General features: G+C 45.3%; 1 protein-coding gene across 2 annotated transcripts in view; it reads left to right on the top strand.

Annotated features, from left to right (window-relative positions):
- LOC120996033 (retinol dehydrogenase 7-like) overlaps positions 1 to 18,443 on the top strand; it is a 77,954-nt gene that overhangs the window by 17,512 nt on the left and 41,999 nt on the right. Inside the window, exon 1 of one of the 2 annotated variants that reach the window (XM_040425691.1) lies at positions 7,843 to 7,888. The exons of the other annotated variant lie outside the window; for it this stretch is intronic. The gene's annotated coding sequence lies outside the window, so the exon portion shown is untranslated. Of the gene's footprint in view, positions 1 to 7,842; positions 7,889 to 18,443 lie in introns of those variants that run through there. 2 annotated transcript variants of the gene reach the window in all.

Genomic DNA, 18,443 nt, shown 5'->3' with positions numbered 1-18,443 from the left:
CGGGAGAGCGCGAAGAAGCCGGTCCGGAAGTGAAGAGAAGATTTGTAAAAAAAAAAAAAAAAAAGGTATTCATGATTGCTCACCACATTTATGGTGAGTGAGTTCAGAGAGGGGCTGGCTTTATAACTAACTCTGCTATATTTCTGTAGCCTGCAACCTCTGACTGCCCAGTTGGGCTGAAACTACTACACCCAACATGTTCTGGCAGTAATAGTAAATGGATATTGGTGAAATGTATTATATAGACTAGTAGCTCAGAATTTCACCAATATCCATTTACTATTACTGCCAGAACATGTTGAGTGTAGTAGTTTCAGCCCAACTGGGCAGTCAGAGGTTGCAGGCTACAGAAATATAGCAGAGTTAGGCTACTTTCACACTAGCGGCATGGACCTACGGCAGGCTGTTCCGTCGGGTGAACAGCCTGTCAGATCCGTCCTGCTGCTAGTGACCGCGTGCCTCCGGACTGCCGCTCTGTCCCTATTGACTATAATGAGGGCGGGGGCGGAGTTCCGGCGAGGCACGGCAGCACACGGCGAGAGGCTGCCGGAATAAAAACTATGACATGTCCAACATTTATTCCGGCAGCCTTTAACCGTGCGCTGCCGTGCCTCGCCGGAACTCCACCCCCATTATAGTCAATGGAGACGGAGCGGCAGTCCGGAGGCACACGGTCACTAGCGGCAGGACGGATCCGACCAGCTGTTCACCCGACGGAACAGCCTGCCGGAGGTCCTTGCCACTAGTGTGAAAGTAGCCTTAGGCTACTTTCACACCAGCGTTTAGGTGCTGATCCGTCTGGTATCTGCACAGACGGATCCGCACCTATAATGCAAACGCTGGTATCCGTTCAGAATGGATCCGTTTGGCTGCAAGCAGCGTTTTGGTGTCCGCCTCCAGAGCGGAATGGAGGCTGAACAGAGGCAAACTGATACATTCTGAACGGATCCTTATCCATTCAGAATGCAGTGGGGCTAAACTGATCAGTTTCAGGGCTCTCACAAACAGTTCAAAACGGATCAATTTAGCCCTAATGCATTCTGAATGGATAAGGATCCGTTCAGAATGTATCAGTTTGCCTCCGTTCAGCCTCCATTCCGCTCTGGAGGCGGACACCAAAACGCTGCTTGCAGCGTTTTGGTGTCCGCCTGGCGATGCGGATCCAAATGGCGACAGGGAGGGGGGCCCCATGGTTCAGTTTTGCACCGGGGCCCCATGGATTGTGTGTACGCCACTGGAGCAGAGGGTGCCTGGTTTAATGCTCGGGTTCTCTCATTGACTTCCATTGTGCTCGGGTGTTCGGTAGAGCACCCGAGCATCCCGAGGTGTTCTACTCGAGCACCCGAGCACTTTGGTGCTCGACAAACACTAGTCACCAGGTATGTGGTAACAGATTTCCTTTAAATGGAACCTAATTACAAAGTACATTAAAATCAGCCCTCGGACTAAAGTAGATAGTATTGTTTATGTAAAAATACTGCTAGGAGCTTTCTTATTAGTAAGGAAGCTGCTGGTTGGTCCATTTGGGAGGGCTGTTGGACCATTTGGGGGTTCACATTGAGGCTGCTGAGGAGGGTGACTCGTGTGGCGTGGTGCCGCAAATGTTACCAGTGTTCTGGTATAAGGTTATTTTCAGAATTGCTTCCTTTTGCAGTAGTAGCAATCTGATTATATTCATGTAGCTGCAGAGGTAGTTCATATTCCCCAAGGTCTGAGCTTCTATGATGGCTTGTCCGCCCTGTGCATACAAGCATCCCTGTGATCAGTTGCAGTGAGCCAGACCAACAGGGGAATTATACGTGAGGTCACGGTGTGAGCATTAGGTGGGCCGAGGTAAATACAGTTGTGGTTACTCACGGTTACGTCATCCCTGGGCAGGCTCGCACAATTGATGAGGAGAACGGCACAGGAATTCTCTGGGGCACACTCTGGTGTAAGGGACACAGGCCAGATGGTGGTTCGAGGTGCCCTTGATGGGCTGTATTAATGTGCCTATGGCAAGGTCCCTTGTAGTCGTGATGCCAGTACCTTTTATGGTGGTACAACCATTTACTGTAGTGTTAACTGAGGAATTGGAGACTGAGACAAGATTGATGCAATCCAGCTTATAACTTTTACTGAACGTTGCTCCTGATAATGGTTACATCCAAGTACAAAACAGTCTCTAGTACATCCAGATATGAAATACAGTCTCTAGTACATCCAGATATGAAATACAGTCTCTATTACATCCAGATATGAAATACAGTCTCATGCATACGAGGGTAGGATATTGTAAGTCCTCAGGTAAAACAGGCTCTTTGTCTTTTATTTATATGAAAAAGCTACTGCTTCAAAATAGGCTTTTGAAGTATAAAAAGTCTTAGGCTGGTACTAACTCTCGCCTTATTCTAATTCTAACCTGACTTGAATGTGGTTTTCAGAATCCTTGAACCTCTATTTCCAGTGCTTTTCTGACAGTTGGCCTAACAGTCCTCAGGATTTAAACTGGAGGTGTGGATGCCGGAAGCTGTGTCCTACACCTAGTTGCAAAGGTGCCTGGGAAGCCTTTGAGTACAGCCATTTGCTATTCTTTGACTTGAATAAAATATACTAGTCCCCTTGAATACTTGCTGTTTGCAGCCTATCACTGGTCACCCCGGAGGAGCAAGCTACAGAAGTAGATATTTCACCTCTAGACTGAATCTTGTAGGCTTTAACAGTGGACTGTGGAGCCAACAGGGAGAGAGCAGAGAGGCAGGAGGCCTCTCTCCAGCAGGCAGCTACATTATGGCTGCTCACTGACTAGACTTCAAGAAAAGAAGAGTCCTAACTAGGCGTGAGCTAAGCTATATATACACTGTAACACTGTCCCATCTAGTGGAGAAACTAGTCTAGTGCACACTAACTAGGCCTGTATAAAGGATCTTACACATATAGAATCACATAGTGACATGGGAGAATATGACATGAGAGGAAGTACAGCATACAGGCATAATATATGACAATAAAACACAATCAAACTAGTTTGCGGTGCCAACGATCACGAGTAGGACACTGAACAGTCACCGGGACTGTTTCCTGTAGGGGACAATGTAACACCCCAGAGTAGTGTTACTACACGCCTCTACCCCACTACTATCTTCTAAGAGCCTGTATATTGTCATCTGATGTCATTTATATTATGTCTTCACAACTGTGCATCTAAAACCATGTTAAACATAATTGTTTCTGTAATTTTCCAGGTTCACCAGCATGTGGCAGCAATACTTTGGCAAGGTACAAGTCCCAGTTTAGAGAATCTAAGCTGGAATAGATTATTCCAGTTTAGCTTCCCCTCTGTGAGCGAATTGGGCTGTTCTCACATCCTGAAGCATGGGTGGAGAACGAAGTTAGAGTCAGTGTGTAGCCTCCCCTCTCCTAGAGAAAGGCTGTGTGATAGCGTTCAGGAGAACCCCTGCATAGGGAAGACAGCAAGGATCTTGTCTCGGCTGAGACTTGATTACATCCCCAGTCTGAGCACCTTTCATCCTCAGCTGGATGAAGAGAAGCAGAAACCACAGACAACCTCCAGAGTTCCAGGAGGCAGGCGTCCCCTGGGAGTCCGTCTGTGAGTTGGGTCCAGAGGCCTAGGAGAGGCCATTCCTCCTGAGCTGGTCTGTCGCCATGGGGCAGAGGTTATAGAAAAGTGCAGAAGATTAATTCCTGCCACAAGTGCAGAGCTGCCGGGCAGACGACTTGTCCTGCGGGCTCCGGATTTGGGGCGTGGGCACACATTCCTGCCAATATTTGCCGGAACCTGCTGGGACCAGAGACCAAATCTGTACACTGCTTGGATGAATGTTATCTTCAGTAAAGAAACATGTGAACTTTATTTAAAGGTCTGGACATCATTTTTGCTGCGGGGTTCCTCTACTGCTCCTACTATCACTACACTCAAATTTATTGCAAGTGAGCCAGGAGCCAGGAGTCCAGCCATACCCAGGTAGGAGACACCGTTGACACACTTATCACTATCCTACAGAGACTTTATAGGCCATTACACCACTCTGGCATTCCTAATCTGGGACGTGCGTTATAACACCTTGGAAGGGCCCTGGGTTAGTACCTTGTTCATGCTGCAGTTGGCGTCACGACAAATACTGAACTTTAACAACCCGCATCTTAGCCATTGCAACAATATCTGTTCATGAGCCAAACATTTGTCCACGTATCAGAATTTTATATGTGCGCCAAAAATGTGTTCATGCGCCAAGAAATTGTACAGTCTAAGTTTACAGAACCTAAAGGTTTCACTGCAAAAATGTGGCAAACTTTTGGAGCATTACTAGAACACGAAGCTACATTTAGGCCACGCCCCTTCCAACAAAGCCACAACCCTTTCCCGGAAAGCCACGTCTAAATCTGCCCCACTGGACTAACAATACACCAAAATTCAAATGCAAAGTAAGGGCGGGTTCACATCACCGTTATGGATTCCGTTTTTGTTTTCCATTATAACATGGTTATAAAGGAAAATAACGGAATCCATAAGATGGAACTCAAAACAGAAACCTTTAAGAGGCATTCCGTTTTGATCCGTCATAATAGAAGTCTATGGGAATCATAACGGATCCGTCTGGTTCCTGTTATGCAAGATGGAAAACAAAGTCCCGTTCTACATAACTGAAACTAGACAGATCTGTTATGATTCCCATAGACTTTTATTATGACGGAATCTAAACGGAATGCCTTTTAAAGGCTTCCGTTTTGCATTCCATCATAATACAAGCCTATGGGCAGTATAACGGATCCGTCCTGGTTTCCGTTATGCAGGACTAGACTCCTGCATAATGGAAACTGGGGCGGTTACGTTATGCTGTCCATAGACTTGTATTATATAGGATCAAAACGGAATGCCTCTTAAAGGCTTCCGTTTTGACTTCCGTCTTATGGATTCCGTTATTTTCCGTTATAACCATGTTATAACGGAAAACAAAAACGGAATCGATAACGGTGACGTGAACCCGCCCAAAGCGAGACAAAAGTGTGTAGCCATGCACCAAATTTGTTATCCAGCATAAGCAGCTTTGATAGATTTGGAGCATTTTCATACTATTTAGTTTAAGCTTACACTGTATAAATAGATAGTAACATAACATAGTAACATAGTACATAAGGCCGAAAAAAGACATTTGTCCATCCAGTTCGGCCTGTTATCCTGCAAGTTGAATAGAATTTGTAAACCTGCCCCACTGTGCTATTGCTTCATTGGATAAATGACAAAATGCAGTAATCTCCCTCTACTGGTGGCTACAGGTTTGAGCTCTGCATAAAGAAAAAAAAAATGTATTTTTTTTTTAAATGTGCAAACACAGATAGTCCCCACTTAAGGGGGAAAAAATTCCTTCCCGACTCCAATCAGGCAATCAGAATAACTCCCTGGATCAACGACCCCTCTCTAGTAGCGATATCCTGTAATATTATTACACTCCAGAAATACATCCAGGCCCCTCTTGAATTCCTTTATTGTACTCACCATCACCACCTCCTCAGGCAGAGAGTTCCATAGTCTCACTGCTCTTACCATAAAGAATCCTCTTCTATGTTTGTGTACAAACCTTCTTTCCTCCAGACGCAGAGGATGTCCCCTCGTCACAGTCAGTCCTGGGGATAAATAGATGATGGGATAGATCTCTGTACTGACCCCTGATATATTTATACATAGTCATTAGATCTCCCCTCAGTCGTCTTTTTTCTAAAGTGAATAACCCTAATGTTGATAATCTTTCTGGGTACTGTAGTCCCCCCCCCCCCATTCCAGTTATTACTTTAGTTGCCCTCCTCTGGACCTTCTCCAGCTCTGCTATGTCTGCCTTTTTCACAGGAGCCCAGAACTGTACACAGTACTCCATGTGTGGTCTGACTAGTGATTTGTAAAGTGGTAGTACTATGTTCTCATCACGGACATCTATGCCCCTTTTGATGCAACCCATTATCTTATTGGCCTTGGAAGCAGCTGTCTGACACTGGTTTTTACTGCTTAGTTTGCCGTTTATTAAAATTCCTAGGTCCTTTTCCATGTCAGTGTTACCGAGTGTTTTACCATTTAGTATGTACGGGTGACTTGCATTATTCCTTCCCATGTGCATAACTTTACATTTGTCAGTGTTAAACCTCATCTGCGACTTCTCTGCCCAAGCCTGCAATCTATCCAGATCCATCTGTAGCCGTATACTGTCCTCTTCAGTGTTAATTACTTTACACAGTTTAGTGTCCTCTGCAGAAATTCATATTTTACTGTGCAAGCCTTCTACCAGATCACTAATAAATATATTGAAGAGAATAGAGCCCATTACTGACCCCATTCTTAGATAAAATGGTATTGGACATTTACTTTAAGGCTACATTTAGATGGACATTGCCACAGTTTTCCCTTTTGAGCTGAAGAGAATGTGTCTTCAGAAAATGACCTGTTATTTAAATCACATTTTTCAACATATTTTTAAAGATTTTTTTGATTGTGTTATTTTTAATTTTGCATGTAAATATCTATATTTAAACAAAAAATATAAAATCCTGCAGTTTTTGCATTGCCACTAAGCCTAATAATAGTCGCTACTTCTTGCTCTGTACAGATAAATTTAAAGGGGCTCTCCAGTTTTTTTAAACTGATGATCTATCCTCTGGATAGATCATCAGCATCTGATCGGTGGGGGTCCAACATCCGCGGCCTTCTCGCTGTTTACCGCAGGCCCAGTGACGTCACGACCAGTATCAATGGCCTGGGCAGCGCTAAGCTCTGTTCACTTGAATGGAGCTTAGCCGCGCCCAGGCCAGTGATATTAGTCGTGATGTCACTGGGCCTGCGGTAAACAGCGAGAAGGCCACTGCACTACGGCCAGCGCCGCTGTCTTCTCAAACAGCTGATCGGCGGGGGTCCCGAGTGTCGGACCCCCGCTGATCAGATGCTGTTCATCTATCCAGAGGATAGATCATCAGTTTAAAAAAACTGCAGAACCCCTTTAAGGCAGTTATCTGCTTATCTGTCATTTTAATCCTGCCTGCAATTATGTCACCTCTGTGTATAGATAAGACTGGGTCCACCATTCACAATAAGGATCTTATTACACCAACAGATAATCTGACCAAAGATATGTGTGTGTGAACGGCCATCTGACCAATGATTGGTCAGGAAATCTATTAGATAATCTGTTGGTGTAATGCAGCCCTTCATTGACAAAGCTTATCTATTCTTTCCTTGTACAATGACCTCTGCATCGGTCACAGGGCATGCCTAGAAAACTCTCCCATAGAAGTCAATGAGGTCCCCTCCTGACCAGTGTGTCTATGGACCATGGGGCTGCTGTAAAGCAATTTTCTTAATGCTTTCTAAATGCTGTTAAGAAAAGCTCAGGCAAGATGGCCGCCCCCATAATCATGTTCAGGAAATGAAATTTAAAAAAAATCTGTAATCAGAAAATAAGAAATGATTAAAAAAGGGTATGTGTGTTGCTATCTGGTTTTTACTGATAGGAAACTGGTGTAAAGTAGAACTAGCTTAGTTGCCCATAGCAACCAATCAGCTTCCACCTTTCATTTTCCAAAGGTGCAGTCAAAAATGAAAGGTGGAATCTGACTGGTTGCTATGGGCAACTAAGCCAGTTCTACTTTACACCAGTTTGATAAATGACCCCCATATATGTACTCTAAAATAAAACCAGGTGAACCTTTTTTACCACATCAAAGAATTGCATTTTGTGGTGTGCAGTGCGAGCACTACTCAAATTTCCATTTGCTACTTTTTCCTACACTGGGAATTTTAGCATAGGGTGGCAGGCAGCCAAGTCATGCTGGCAGAAGGGATATCCTGGTATTTTAAGGGAAGTACAAGAATCTCTTGATTTCATCATGGCTGTTCCAGGAGCGTGTAAGTACACAGACTCTTTCTTTCATATCGTACTCTCTTCAAACACGCTTCAGAGACAAAGCTGATTTCTTCTTGTATGGCGCAGAGCATTACATACTAGATGTATCTTATCCCAGAGAGTATAATGTGATGACATGCCCTGCAGGAGTCAAATACGTCTAGACGTTCATAAAATGTGCAATCCAGCTAATGTTACTTATCTTATCACTGCACAGTACAAAGGGCAATGTTTAAACACAGATTTAGGGTGTGTTCACAAGATGAAATGCCTACACATCTGGGGAATAGGTCGTGATTATTCACCGACACATGACAAATGCCGCTGTTAGGCCACTTAGGCTGTGGTATACTATACCGTAACAAAACACAGTTTTCTCCTCCAGTTGCTACAGGGATGCTATGGCTACATTACGTGTACACAACAGAGACTTTCCGAGCACATATAACAATGTGTTACATACAGTAGCCTGATTTTTTAATAGCAAACAAATTTTCATATACTGTACACCTGTAGATTGTACAATAAGTTCCACAATGGTAAACAGTTATATATATGTATTTCTTCACACAGGTCAAAGATTCCGTTTCTTGTTCCCTCCCACCCCCGCAGGGCCGTGCCGCCAATTAGGGGGCGCGGCCGTGGTAACAAATGGGGGGCGGCAGGGCAGCTGGAGATGAGCGCTTCCATTGTGGAAGCACTCATCTCTATATTCATCCGTCCTCAGAACAGCGATACAGATGGCTGTGCTGCGGGACAGGGGAGAGGCCTCTCCATTTGCCGTTCCTCTGATAGGCTACAGGCGCTAGGCTTGTGGCCTATCAGATGCTGGTGCAGGCGGGGCAATGACATCATCGCACCGCCTGAGCCTTACAGCACGAGACACAGGCCGGAAGAGGCCTTCATCGCATCGCTGAAAGCTGCATGGAGGTAAGTATATGTGTTTATTTTTTTTATATTGCACAATGTAGGAAAGGAGCACTATGGAGGCATCTAGGGGTACTTCTTACTGTACATTATTGGTGAGCAATATGGGAGGACAAAGAATGGATATTTTGTATTGGGGCACTATGAGGAAGGGGGCAGAGGAAAACTGTGAGGGCATCTACTGAGGGCACAAAGAAGGGGTATTTTATATGGGGGGCACTATGAGGGCATCTACTGGGGGCTTTGTATAGGGGCATTTTATACTGGGACACATTATGGGTGGTACGATGAGGAATGGGGAAAGAGGAGCACTGGGGGCATCTACTGGGGTCACTAAGAATGGGTATTTTATCCTGGAATATTATGGGGGACACTGAGGGCAACTACTGGGACACTATATAGGGGCATTTTATACTGGTACATTATGGGGGACACTATAAGGAAGGGGGAGAGGAGCACTATAGGGGCATTTACTGGGGGCACTATATAGAGGCATTTTATACTGGCACACATTATGGGGGCACTATGGGGAAGGGGGAGAGGAGCACTATGGCGGCATCTACTGGGGAAACTATATGGGGTATTTTATACTGGCACATTATGGGGGCACTTTGGAGAAGGGGAAAGGATCACTATGGGGGCATCTAGTGGAGGCACTATATAAGGGTATTTTATACTGGCACATTATGGGGGCACTATGGGGAAGGGGGAATAGTAGCACTATGGGGGCATTGACTTGTGGGCATTATATATGGGTATTTTATACTGGCACACATTATGGTGGCACAATGGGGACATTCGCTCAACTGGGGGCATTAAAAGGGGGTATTCTTCACACTAGCACACATTACAGGGAGTGCAGAATTATTAGGCAAGTTGTATTTTTGAGGATTAATTTTATTATTGAACAACAGCCATGTTCTCAATGAACCCAAAAAACTCATTAATATCAAAGCTGAATATTTTTGGAAGTAGTTTTTAGTTTGTTTTTAGTTTTAGCTATTTTAGGGGGATATCTGTGTGTGCAGGTGACTATTACTGTGCATAATTATTAGGCAACTTAACAAAAAACAAATATATACCCATTTCAATTATTTATTTTTACCAGTGAAACCAATATAACATCTGAACATTCACAAATATACATTTCTGACATTCAAAAACAAAACAAAAACAAATCAGTGACCAATATAGCCACCTTTCTTTGCAAGGACACTCAAAAGCCTGCCATCCATGGATTCTGTCAGTGTTTTGATCTGTTCACCATCAACATTGCGTGCAGCAGCAACCACAGCCTCCCAGACACTGTTCAGAGAGGTGTACTGTTTTCCCTCCTTGTACATCTCACATTTGATGATGGACCACAGGTTCTCAATGGGGTTCAGATCAGGTGAACAAGGAGGCCATGTCATTAGATTTTCTTCTTTTATACCCTTTCTTGCCAGCCACGCTGTGGAGTACTTGGACGCGTGTGATGGAGCATTGTCCTGCATGAAAATCATGTTTTTCTTGAAGGATGCAGACTTCTTCCTGTACCACTGCTTGAAGAAGGTGTCTTCCAGAAACTGGCAGTAGGACTGGGAGTTGAGCTTGACTCCATCCTCAACCCGAAAAGGCCCCACAAGCTCATCTTTGATGATACCAGCCCAAACCAGTACTCCACCTCCACCTTGCTGGCGTCTGAGTCGGACTAGAGCTCTCTGCACTTTACCAATCCAGCCACGGGCCCATCCATCTGGCCCATCAAGACTCACTCTCATTTCATCAGTCCATAAAACCTTAGAAAAATCAGTCTTGAGATATTTCTTGGCCCAGTCTTGACGTTTCAGCTTGTGTGTCTTGTTCAGTGGTGGTCGTCTTTCAGCCTTTCTTACTTTGGCCATGTCTCTGAGTATTGCACACCTTGTGCTTTTGGGCACTCCAGTGATGTTGCAGCTCTGAAATATGGCCAAACTGGTGGCAAGTGGCATCTTGGCAGCTGCACGCTTGACTTTTCTCAGTTCATGGGCAGTTATTTTGCGCCTTGGTTTTTCCACACCCTTCTTGCGACCCTGTTGACTATTTTGAATGAAACGCTTGATTGTTCGATGATCACGCTTCAGAAGCTTCGCAATTTTAAGAGTGCTGCATCCCTCTGCAAGATATCTCACTATTTTTGACTTTTCTGAGCCTGTCAAGTCCTTCTTTTGACCCATTTTGCCAAAGGAAAGGAAGTTGCCTAATAATTATGTACACCTGATATAGGGTGTTGATGTCATTAGACCACACCCCTTCTCATTACAGAGATGCACATCACCTAATATGCCTTATTTGTAGTAGGCTTTCGAGCCTATACAGCTTGGAGTAAGACAACATGCATAAAGAGGATGATGTGGTCAAAATACTCATTTGCCTAATAATTCTGCACGCAGTGTATAAGGGGGCATTTTTTGTACTGGTGCTCATTTTAAGGGTTCATTTTTCTACTGTCACATTATAAGGATAATTATTACTACTGGGGGGGGCATTTTGGTGGGCTTTATTACTACTGGGGGACCAGTGGCGTGGCTAGAAATGACTGGGCCCTACAGCATATTTTTGAATGGGGCCCCCCCCCCCAGTAATTTTTTCGCAACCCCTTCCTTTCATGCCGCCCCCATTCCTGTGGCTAGTAAAGATCGCTCTCTCAGACCAGGCCCAGCAGCTGTTCCATCCGTTTTCTACACTGTCTATACTGCCACTGTATATAATTTAATTGTGTAATACTATTGAGGGGGCCCTGACAAAGTCTTTTATTCCTCCTCCTCCTGGATGGGCCCCTTCGGGGTCAGGGCCCCAAAGCAGCCGCTTTCCCTGCTTCCCCTATAGTTACGCCCCTGTGGGGGACTATGGGGAACATAATTATTAGTATGGGCACTATGGGAGCATTATTCCTTTTAGGGCACAGTGGGGACATGTTGGGGGCCCTGTAGGAGCATTATTACTACCAAGTGTGTTCTAGTAGAGAATTATTACTATTGGTGGGACTTTGGGGAACAATATTACTGTTGTGGCTACCCTGGCACAGTATCAGCTTAGCACAGTTATTTTTGGGAGACGTTATGTTTACACTATGGGTATCAGTGACACTATTTGCTGGGCGCAGTTATTTTAGGACACTGCATGCCAATAATTATCTACATGGTACTACTATTTTTAGGAGGTTTATCTTTTTCTGCAGTATAATATTGGGGAGCACAGTGGCACAGTATTAGTGGGGGTAGGATTACAATTATTTTTTGTCAAACTGCAGAGACGAGAGATGGCTGAAAAATCATCATGGTGGCCTGGTCTGAATAGAGAAGATGAGGAAAGAGAACATCTACATCAGAGGAGACGTCACTTGATGTAAGAGGTATGGAGAGCTGTATTACCCTGTATTTTTTGTTGTGATATACTTAATTTTAGGAGGGAAAGGGTTAGGTTGAGATTTTGGTATGGGGGGAGGGGGGCACTGTTTCAATTTTCACGTCAGGCAGTAGAGAGGCTAAGTGCATCCCTGCCCCCACCCCCCAATCCCATACACATGTAGATACAGACACTAGTTTTCCCTCAAAAAACATTTATCCTCTATCCACTGTCAATCACAAGAAGGGTGTTCCATTTAACCCCAATTGAATGGAGCGATGGTTGTGCATGTCTGCTGCCAAACTATTCAGCTCTATAGGACTGATGAAATGAGATGATGAGCAAAGTGCTTGTCTCATCATTCAAATGAAAAAAAACATGAGACCCTCATTTTAAAGGGGCCCCAGAGGTCAGCCACCAAACAATTAGACACTTAACTCCTACATTGTGGCTAGGGAGCGTTCTTTTTAGGAAAATCCCTTATCCCCCCCATAAAATGTAACATAACATACATAACACATACCTGCATTGCGCACGCATATACACATTGCAAACACATATATACACAACAAACATACATACACATTATACATATGCATATGCATTACACATATTTAACTTTCTTGCAGCTAGTTTCCTAATTTCAGCTAAGCAGTGGAGAAGGACCTATGGTAAGAAGAGAGTGTGCTGTACTCTTCCTGAGCTGCTCTCTGAAGACCCACTCCTACTCCATCTTATGCCGGTCCCAACAGATTGCCTGTATCAAGTTATAACAGTCCTTAAGATGCTTTGGCTGTTTAAATTAAAAGAAACACTAGTCAGAGGGAGAAAGAGAAAGATGGGGAAGGTAGGTTCTTGTTGACCAACTGTGTCACTTGAACAGATTTGACTTACTCTCTTACTCCCAAGGGTGTAAGTAGCCCCTGATACAGAGATCTGGACTTCGCTGCTATCTCTCAGAGTAGTCTCTGTTCAAGCAACAGTTGACCCACAGGGGTTCAAGAGACTCTGGTTGCAGTGACCGAGTGGATCATTGCAAAGGGTTAATTTAATGCTAAGGAGTTAAATGTTGTGATTTGTTGTTAAAGTACTCTTTAAAGTGTTCCTGAGAAATAGGCCTGGAGAGAATCACTCCTATTACTGCCACTACTACCACTCCTCTCCTCCTGGCTCTATACCTATGGGTTGCTGCATGGTGAGAACCGCCTAGGAATCCGGCAAAATCGTCTTCATGGATAGGCCAAGGGCAGGCAGAGTTGTGTGATACAATAAACAGCCCAAGGTCAAGATGGGCAGCTCAGGATCAGAACAAAGAGAGCAGCAAAGGGTCAAATCTGGTAAAAAGGAAAAATTGGTAATCAGGCAGAGAAGTGTAGAACAGTACACCTTTGCAGGATACTAGCAGTCTAGAACCTATTGATGAGGCTCCTTTTACTAAGGAAAATACCTAAAATACCTAAGACAGCCAGACATTGGCTGGAGAAGACCAGGGCATGCCCACTGGCCTTTTAAAAGGCAAAATGGCTCACGCACATCATCTGGGAGAGCAGGAAGCAGGTCTCAGCCTGCAGAATCACATTGCTACTCCTGCAGCCCTGTCTGCCACACAGGATGAGACAGATGCTGACTTGACCAGTGTTCTGTCCCCACATGAAGGCGATTGAAGGTGTAACTGATAATGGCTTTGTGACTGTGCTACCTTCGTATCCAAGCAGTGGAGCAGACCGGACCGGCAGATGCTCATGTTAGATGGATCCAGACGTAGACATGAGGATGCAATCAAACGTGGGTTTATTTGATCCAGAGCAGTGACATACAGTAATGGAATACAGTAGATGCTGTCATGTGGATGTCTTTTCTGAGGCTAACTGCTGAGGCTACTGCTGGTCAAAAACTGATGCCTTCACAAGCCAAGGTGTGTGTCTCCAGTCACAAAGGAATGCAGCACTGAAAAAGGCTACAGGAAGTGACCAGGCCCAAGGCTGCTAAAACCACGCCCAGAGATAAAACTTTATTTAACAAGAACGAAGGCGTGCAGCATACAAATTCCGGCCAGCAGATGGCAGCAGAGAACAATAGACTTAAACAACATAGGTAAAACAAGAAATAATACAGTGCAGAAATTCAATATGAAAGGAACAGCACACTCCCCGTCTGAAATTCACTTTGGGGATTTCACTATGACGAATGTCCATAAAATATAAACAACCTGTAAAAGAAAACATGTTAGAATGCAAACATAGATAGTCCTGTTTTCCAACTTGGAATGGAGAAGATCTGCGAAGCTAGATACAGTCCTGTTCACCCATCAGGGACGTTCTCGATGGGTCTCATCCAACTGGAGAAACGTTCAAAGCGCTGACAACTGAAGCTGGCGGTTTGCTTTGTTCCAGTGACTAATGCACTAACTTCAGCGCGGATTTCTGGATCATTATCCGGATCCTGGATGTTGAAAACTTTATGTACACATTCGTCTGCCTCTCCAAGCAGAAACTCTGGACCTGTAAGCCAAGTAGAGTTAGTAAAGGAACCTATAGACATAGGCCTAGTGGCATGATCTGCCGGATTAAGTTCGGATGGCACATAGTGCCATTGTTCAGGTTTGGAGGACCTCCTGATTCTCTCTATGCGGTTACTAACGTACACATAAAATCGCTTGGTCCGATTGTGGATGTAACCTAAAACGACCTTACTGTCGGTGTAATACTGGACTTCAGCTATGTCGACAGCCAGTTCTTGTTGTATGAAATCAGCAATCTCCACTGCCAACACGGTCCCACAAAGTTCCAGTCTGGGAATAGTATGATCGGGCTTGGGGGCTAACTTAGCCTTACCAAAGACGAATCCAACGTGATTTTGGTTGTTGGGTTCTGTCACCTTCAGATAGGCAACCGCTGCGATGGCCTCTGTGGAGGCGTCCGAGAACACGTGGAGTTCTTTCCTTATGCTAGAGGAAAGTGAAGTTTTAATATAGCATCTCGGGATGTGGATCTCATCCAAGGCACACAAGGATCGCTTCCAGGCTTCCCATTTTTGCTCTTTCTCGGAGGGAAGTGGGGTATCCCAATCCTTGACTGTTTCAGAAAACTGTCTCAGTAGAGATTTACCTTGTATGGTGATGGGCGCTACAAATCCCAGCGGATCAAATAGGCTGTTTACCACTGATAGGACGCCTCGCTTTGTGAATGGCTTGTCTGCACAACTTATCTGAAAACCGAAGGAGTCGGCCGAGAGATCCCATCTGAGGCCCAAGCTCCTCTGCACAGGTGGACTGTCCAGTCCCAAGTTAATGTCCTTGAATCCTGGTGCATGATCGCCTGATTCGAAGGCCCTCATAACGGCCAAGCTGTTTGAAGCAATTTTGTGTAGTCTAAGTTTAGCTTGGTACAACATACTTTGAGTCCTTTTGAGCAGATCGATAGCCGCTTCTTCAGTCGGTAGTGATTTGAGTCCATCGTCTACGTAGAAGTCCTTTTCTACAAAGTCTCTGGCGTCTTTACCGTACTTGGATTCTCCCTCTAATGCAGTGCGCCGAAGGCCGTAAGTTGCCACGGCAGGTGAAGGGCTGTTTCCAAATACGTGTACCCTCATACGATATTCTGCCATCTCTGCGTTGGTGTCGTTATTCTTGTACCACAGAAACCTGAGGAAATTCCGGTGGTCCTCTCTGACTACGAAACAGTGGAACATCTGTTCAATGTCAGCGGTGATGGCAACAAGCTCTTTTCTGAACCTCATCAGCACTCCAACTAGGTTATTCGTCAGATTAGGACCTGTGAGAAGGACATCATTAAGAGATACACCTTAATGTTTGGCACTTGAGTCGAAAACAACCCTAATTTGATTAGGTTTCCGTGGGTGATACACTCCAAATGAAGGCAAGTACCAGCACTCGTCATTCTTCCCTAAGGATGGAGCTGATTCTGCATGGTTGTTGCGGAATATTTTGTCGATAAAGGCAACGATGTGTTCTCTCATCTCAGGCTTACTGTTCATGGTACGCTGAAGAGAGTTAAATCTAGACAGAGCTTGTTCCCTATTGTTTGGGAGTCTCACCCTGGTAGCTCGGAAGGGTAATGGAGAAACCCAGTGATTGGTTTCATCTTTAAGGAACTCATTGTCCATTATCTTGATAAATTCTCTGTCCTCTACTGACAAAGCTACTTTATCATCGTCCTTGCTTGTGTGAAAGACTAATCTTCCCAAGTTGTCGGCAAAGGGAGGAATGTCGTCAGGTGGTTGTATGAGGTCTGGAGGCTTCTCTTTCACCTCATAGTGATGAGGGCAAGGCTTAATGCAAGTTGTGCGTCCATCTCCACGCACGTACGTTTTAAATGAGCGGATTTTTGGCTGATCCAAGCATACATTTCCTATGACTACCCATCCCAGGTCCAGTCTCTGGGCGTATGGTGCATAGTCGGGACCATTACACTGTTGACGCACCTTGTGTACCCTTAGATTGTCTCTGCCAAGCAGGAGTAGAATCTCGGCGTTGTTGTCCATAGGTGGGATAACGTTGGCTAGGTGCCTTAGGTGTGGATAGTGAAATGCAGCTTCCGGGGTAGGAATTTCATCCCTATGGTTGGGTATTTGATCGCATTCGATCAGCGTCGGTAGAGGTATTTCCGTATTTCCACTGACGGAACAAGCGATGAATCCTTGTGCCCTCCTGCCGCTAGTCTCTATGCGACCCGAGCAGGTGTTTAAGATGTAGGGTTCTGACGGTCCCTTTATACCAAAGGCTTCAAAGAATTTAGGTCCTGCGAGGGAGCGGTTGCTTTGGTCGTCAATGATGGCATACATTTTTACTGCCTTTTCTGGTAGCCCCTCCGGGTAGACCTTGATTAGGCATATGCGGGCACAACATTTCTCACTCTGGCCCTCCCCACATACGTCCAAGCATGAGCAGGAAACAGCAGTGGCTGTGTTAGCGTGGTTCTGGGGCTCCCCGCCATGACTTTGAGCAGGACTGATGGTGACAGCAGCAGGTGAATCCCTTGTGAGTGTAGTTGGGTGCATAGCTGAGGCATGTATTTCACTATGACACTCCTCACACTTGTTAATGGATTTACAGTCCTTAGCCATGTGCTCCAATGAAGCGCAGCACCTGAAGCATACCCCAAGCTCGGTGAGGACTTTCTTGCGCTCCTGTATGGTTTTGGATCTAAATCCTCTGCATTTGTTCAGCGAGTGTGGTTTTTTATGAATGGGACATTCACGATTGAAGGCCTTGTCTCCTGATGAGGTAGTGTACTGTCTACCAGTGGGTACTGCAGATGATGGTAGGTTAGTCTTTCTAACATTCACGCTGCTCTTAAAGTCTCTGTGTTTATGCACAATTCTTTCATACCTTGATGATGGTGTCACTGAGGCTGTAGTATTGAACTCCAGGAAGTCGAGGCTGGGGTCATTCCTCATCTGGGACTGTTCATCGATGAACCTACAGAAATGAATAAATGGGGGAAAAGTGACGTCATGCACTCTTTTGTACCTTGAGACTGATGCCGCCCACTTCTCTTGCAGGCTGTATGGTAACTTCACGACGATTGGGTTCACCCCATGGGCTGTATCCAGGTAGCACAGCCTGGACAGACGAGGGTCTCTTTTGGCGAGCTCCAGTTCCATGAGCAAATCACTTAAATCCTGAAGCTTGTGGACATCCTTGAGACTGATCTTGGGGACGTTCTGCAGTCTCCTGAATAGTGCCTTCTCTATTGCTTCTGCACTGCCAAAGGTGCGTTCGAGTCTCTGCCAGGCTGCGGCGAGACCTGCTTCTGCTTGTCCAACATAGACAGTTCTAAGGCTCTTGATGCGATTTGTGGAGCCTGGGCCCAGCCATTTGATCAAGAGGTCGAGCTCCTGCTCTGCGGTTAGGTTGAGGTTGGCGATGGCAGCTTTGAAGGTTGCCTTCCAGGCTCTGTAGCTCTCCGCATGGTCATCAAATTTTGAGAGACTGGTGTTAATTAGCTCTCTGCTCACCATAAACCTGGCAAACTCAGACATATCTGATTTCTCACTGCTTGTTGCCATGACAACTTGTGATGCCCCTGGGGCGTATAGGTTGCGTGGCGTGAAAGGGTGAGATGCTTCCGGGTAGAATGATGTTGCTGCAGGGTTGAGCTGTGGTCTAGCCTCTGTAGATTCTGATGACTGCTGCTTGAGCTGTGGAGGTAGGCCAGGAAACACATGGTAGCCATCTTGCTGTAATAACTGTCCTTGAGAGGGCGCGTCTGGGCAACTGTTATTGGATTGCTCGGGTGCTGT

The sequence above is a fragment of the Bufo bufo genome, chromosome 3, assembly GCF_905171765.1.
Source record: "Bufo bufo chromosome 3, aBufBuf1.1, whole genome shotgun sequence".
Lineage (NCBI taxonomy): Eukaryota > Metazoa > Chordata > Amphibia > Anura > Bufonidae > Bufo > Bufo bufo.
This window is presented reverse-complemented; position numbering and strand designations above follow the sequence as displayed.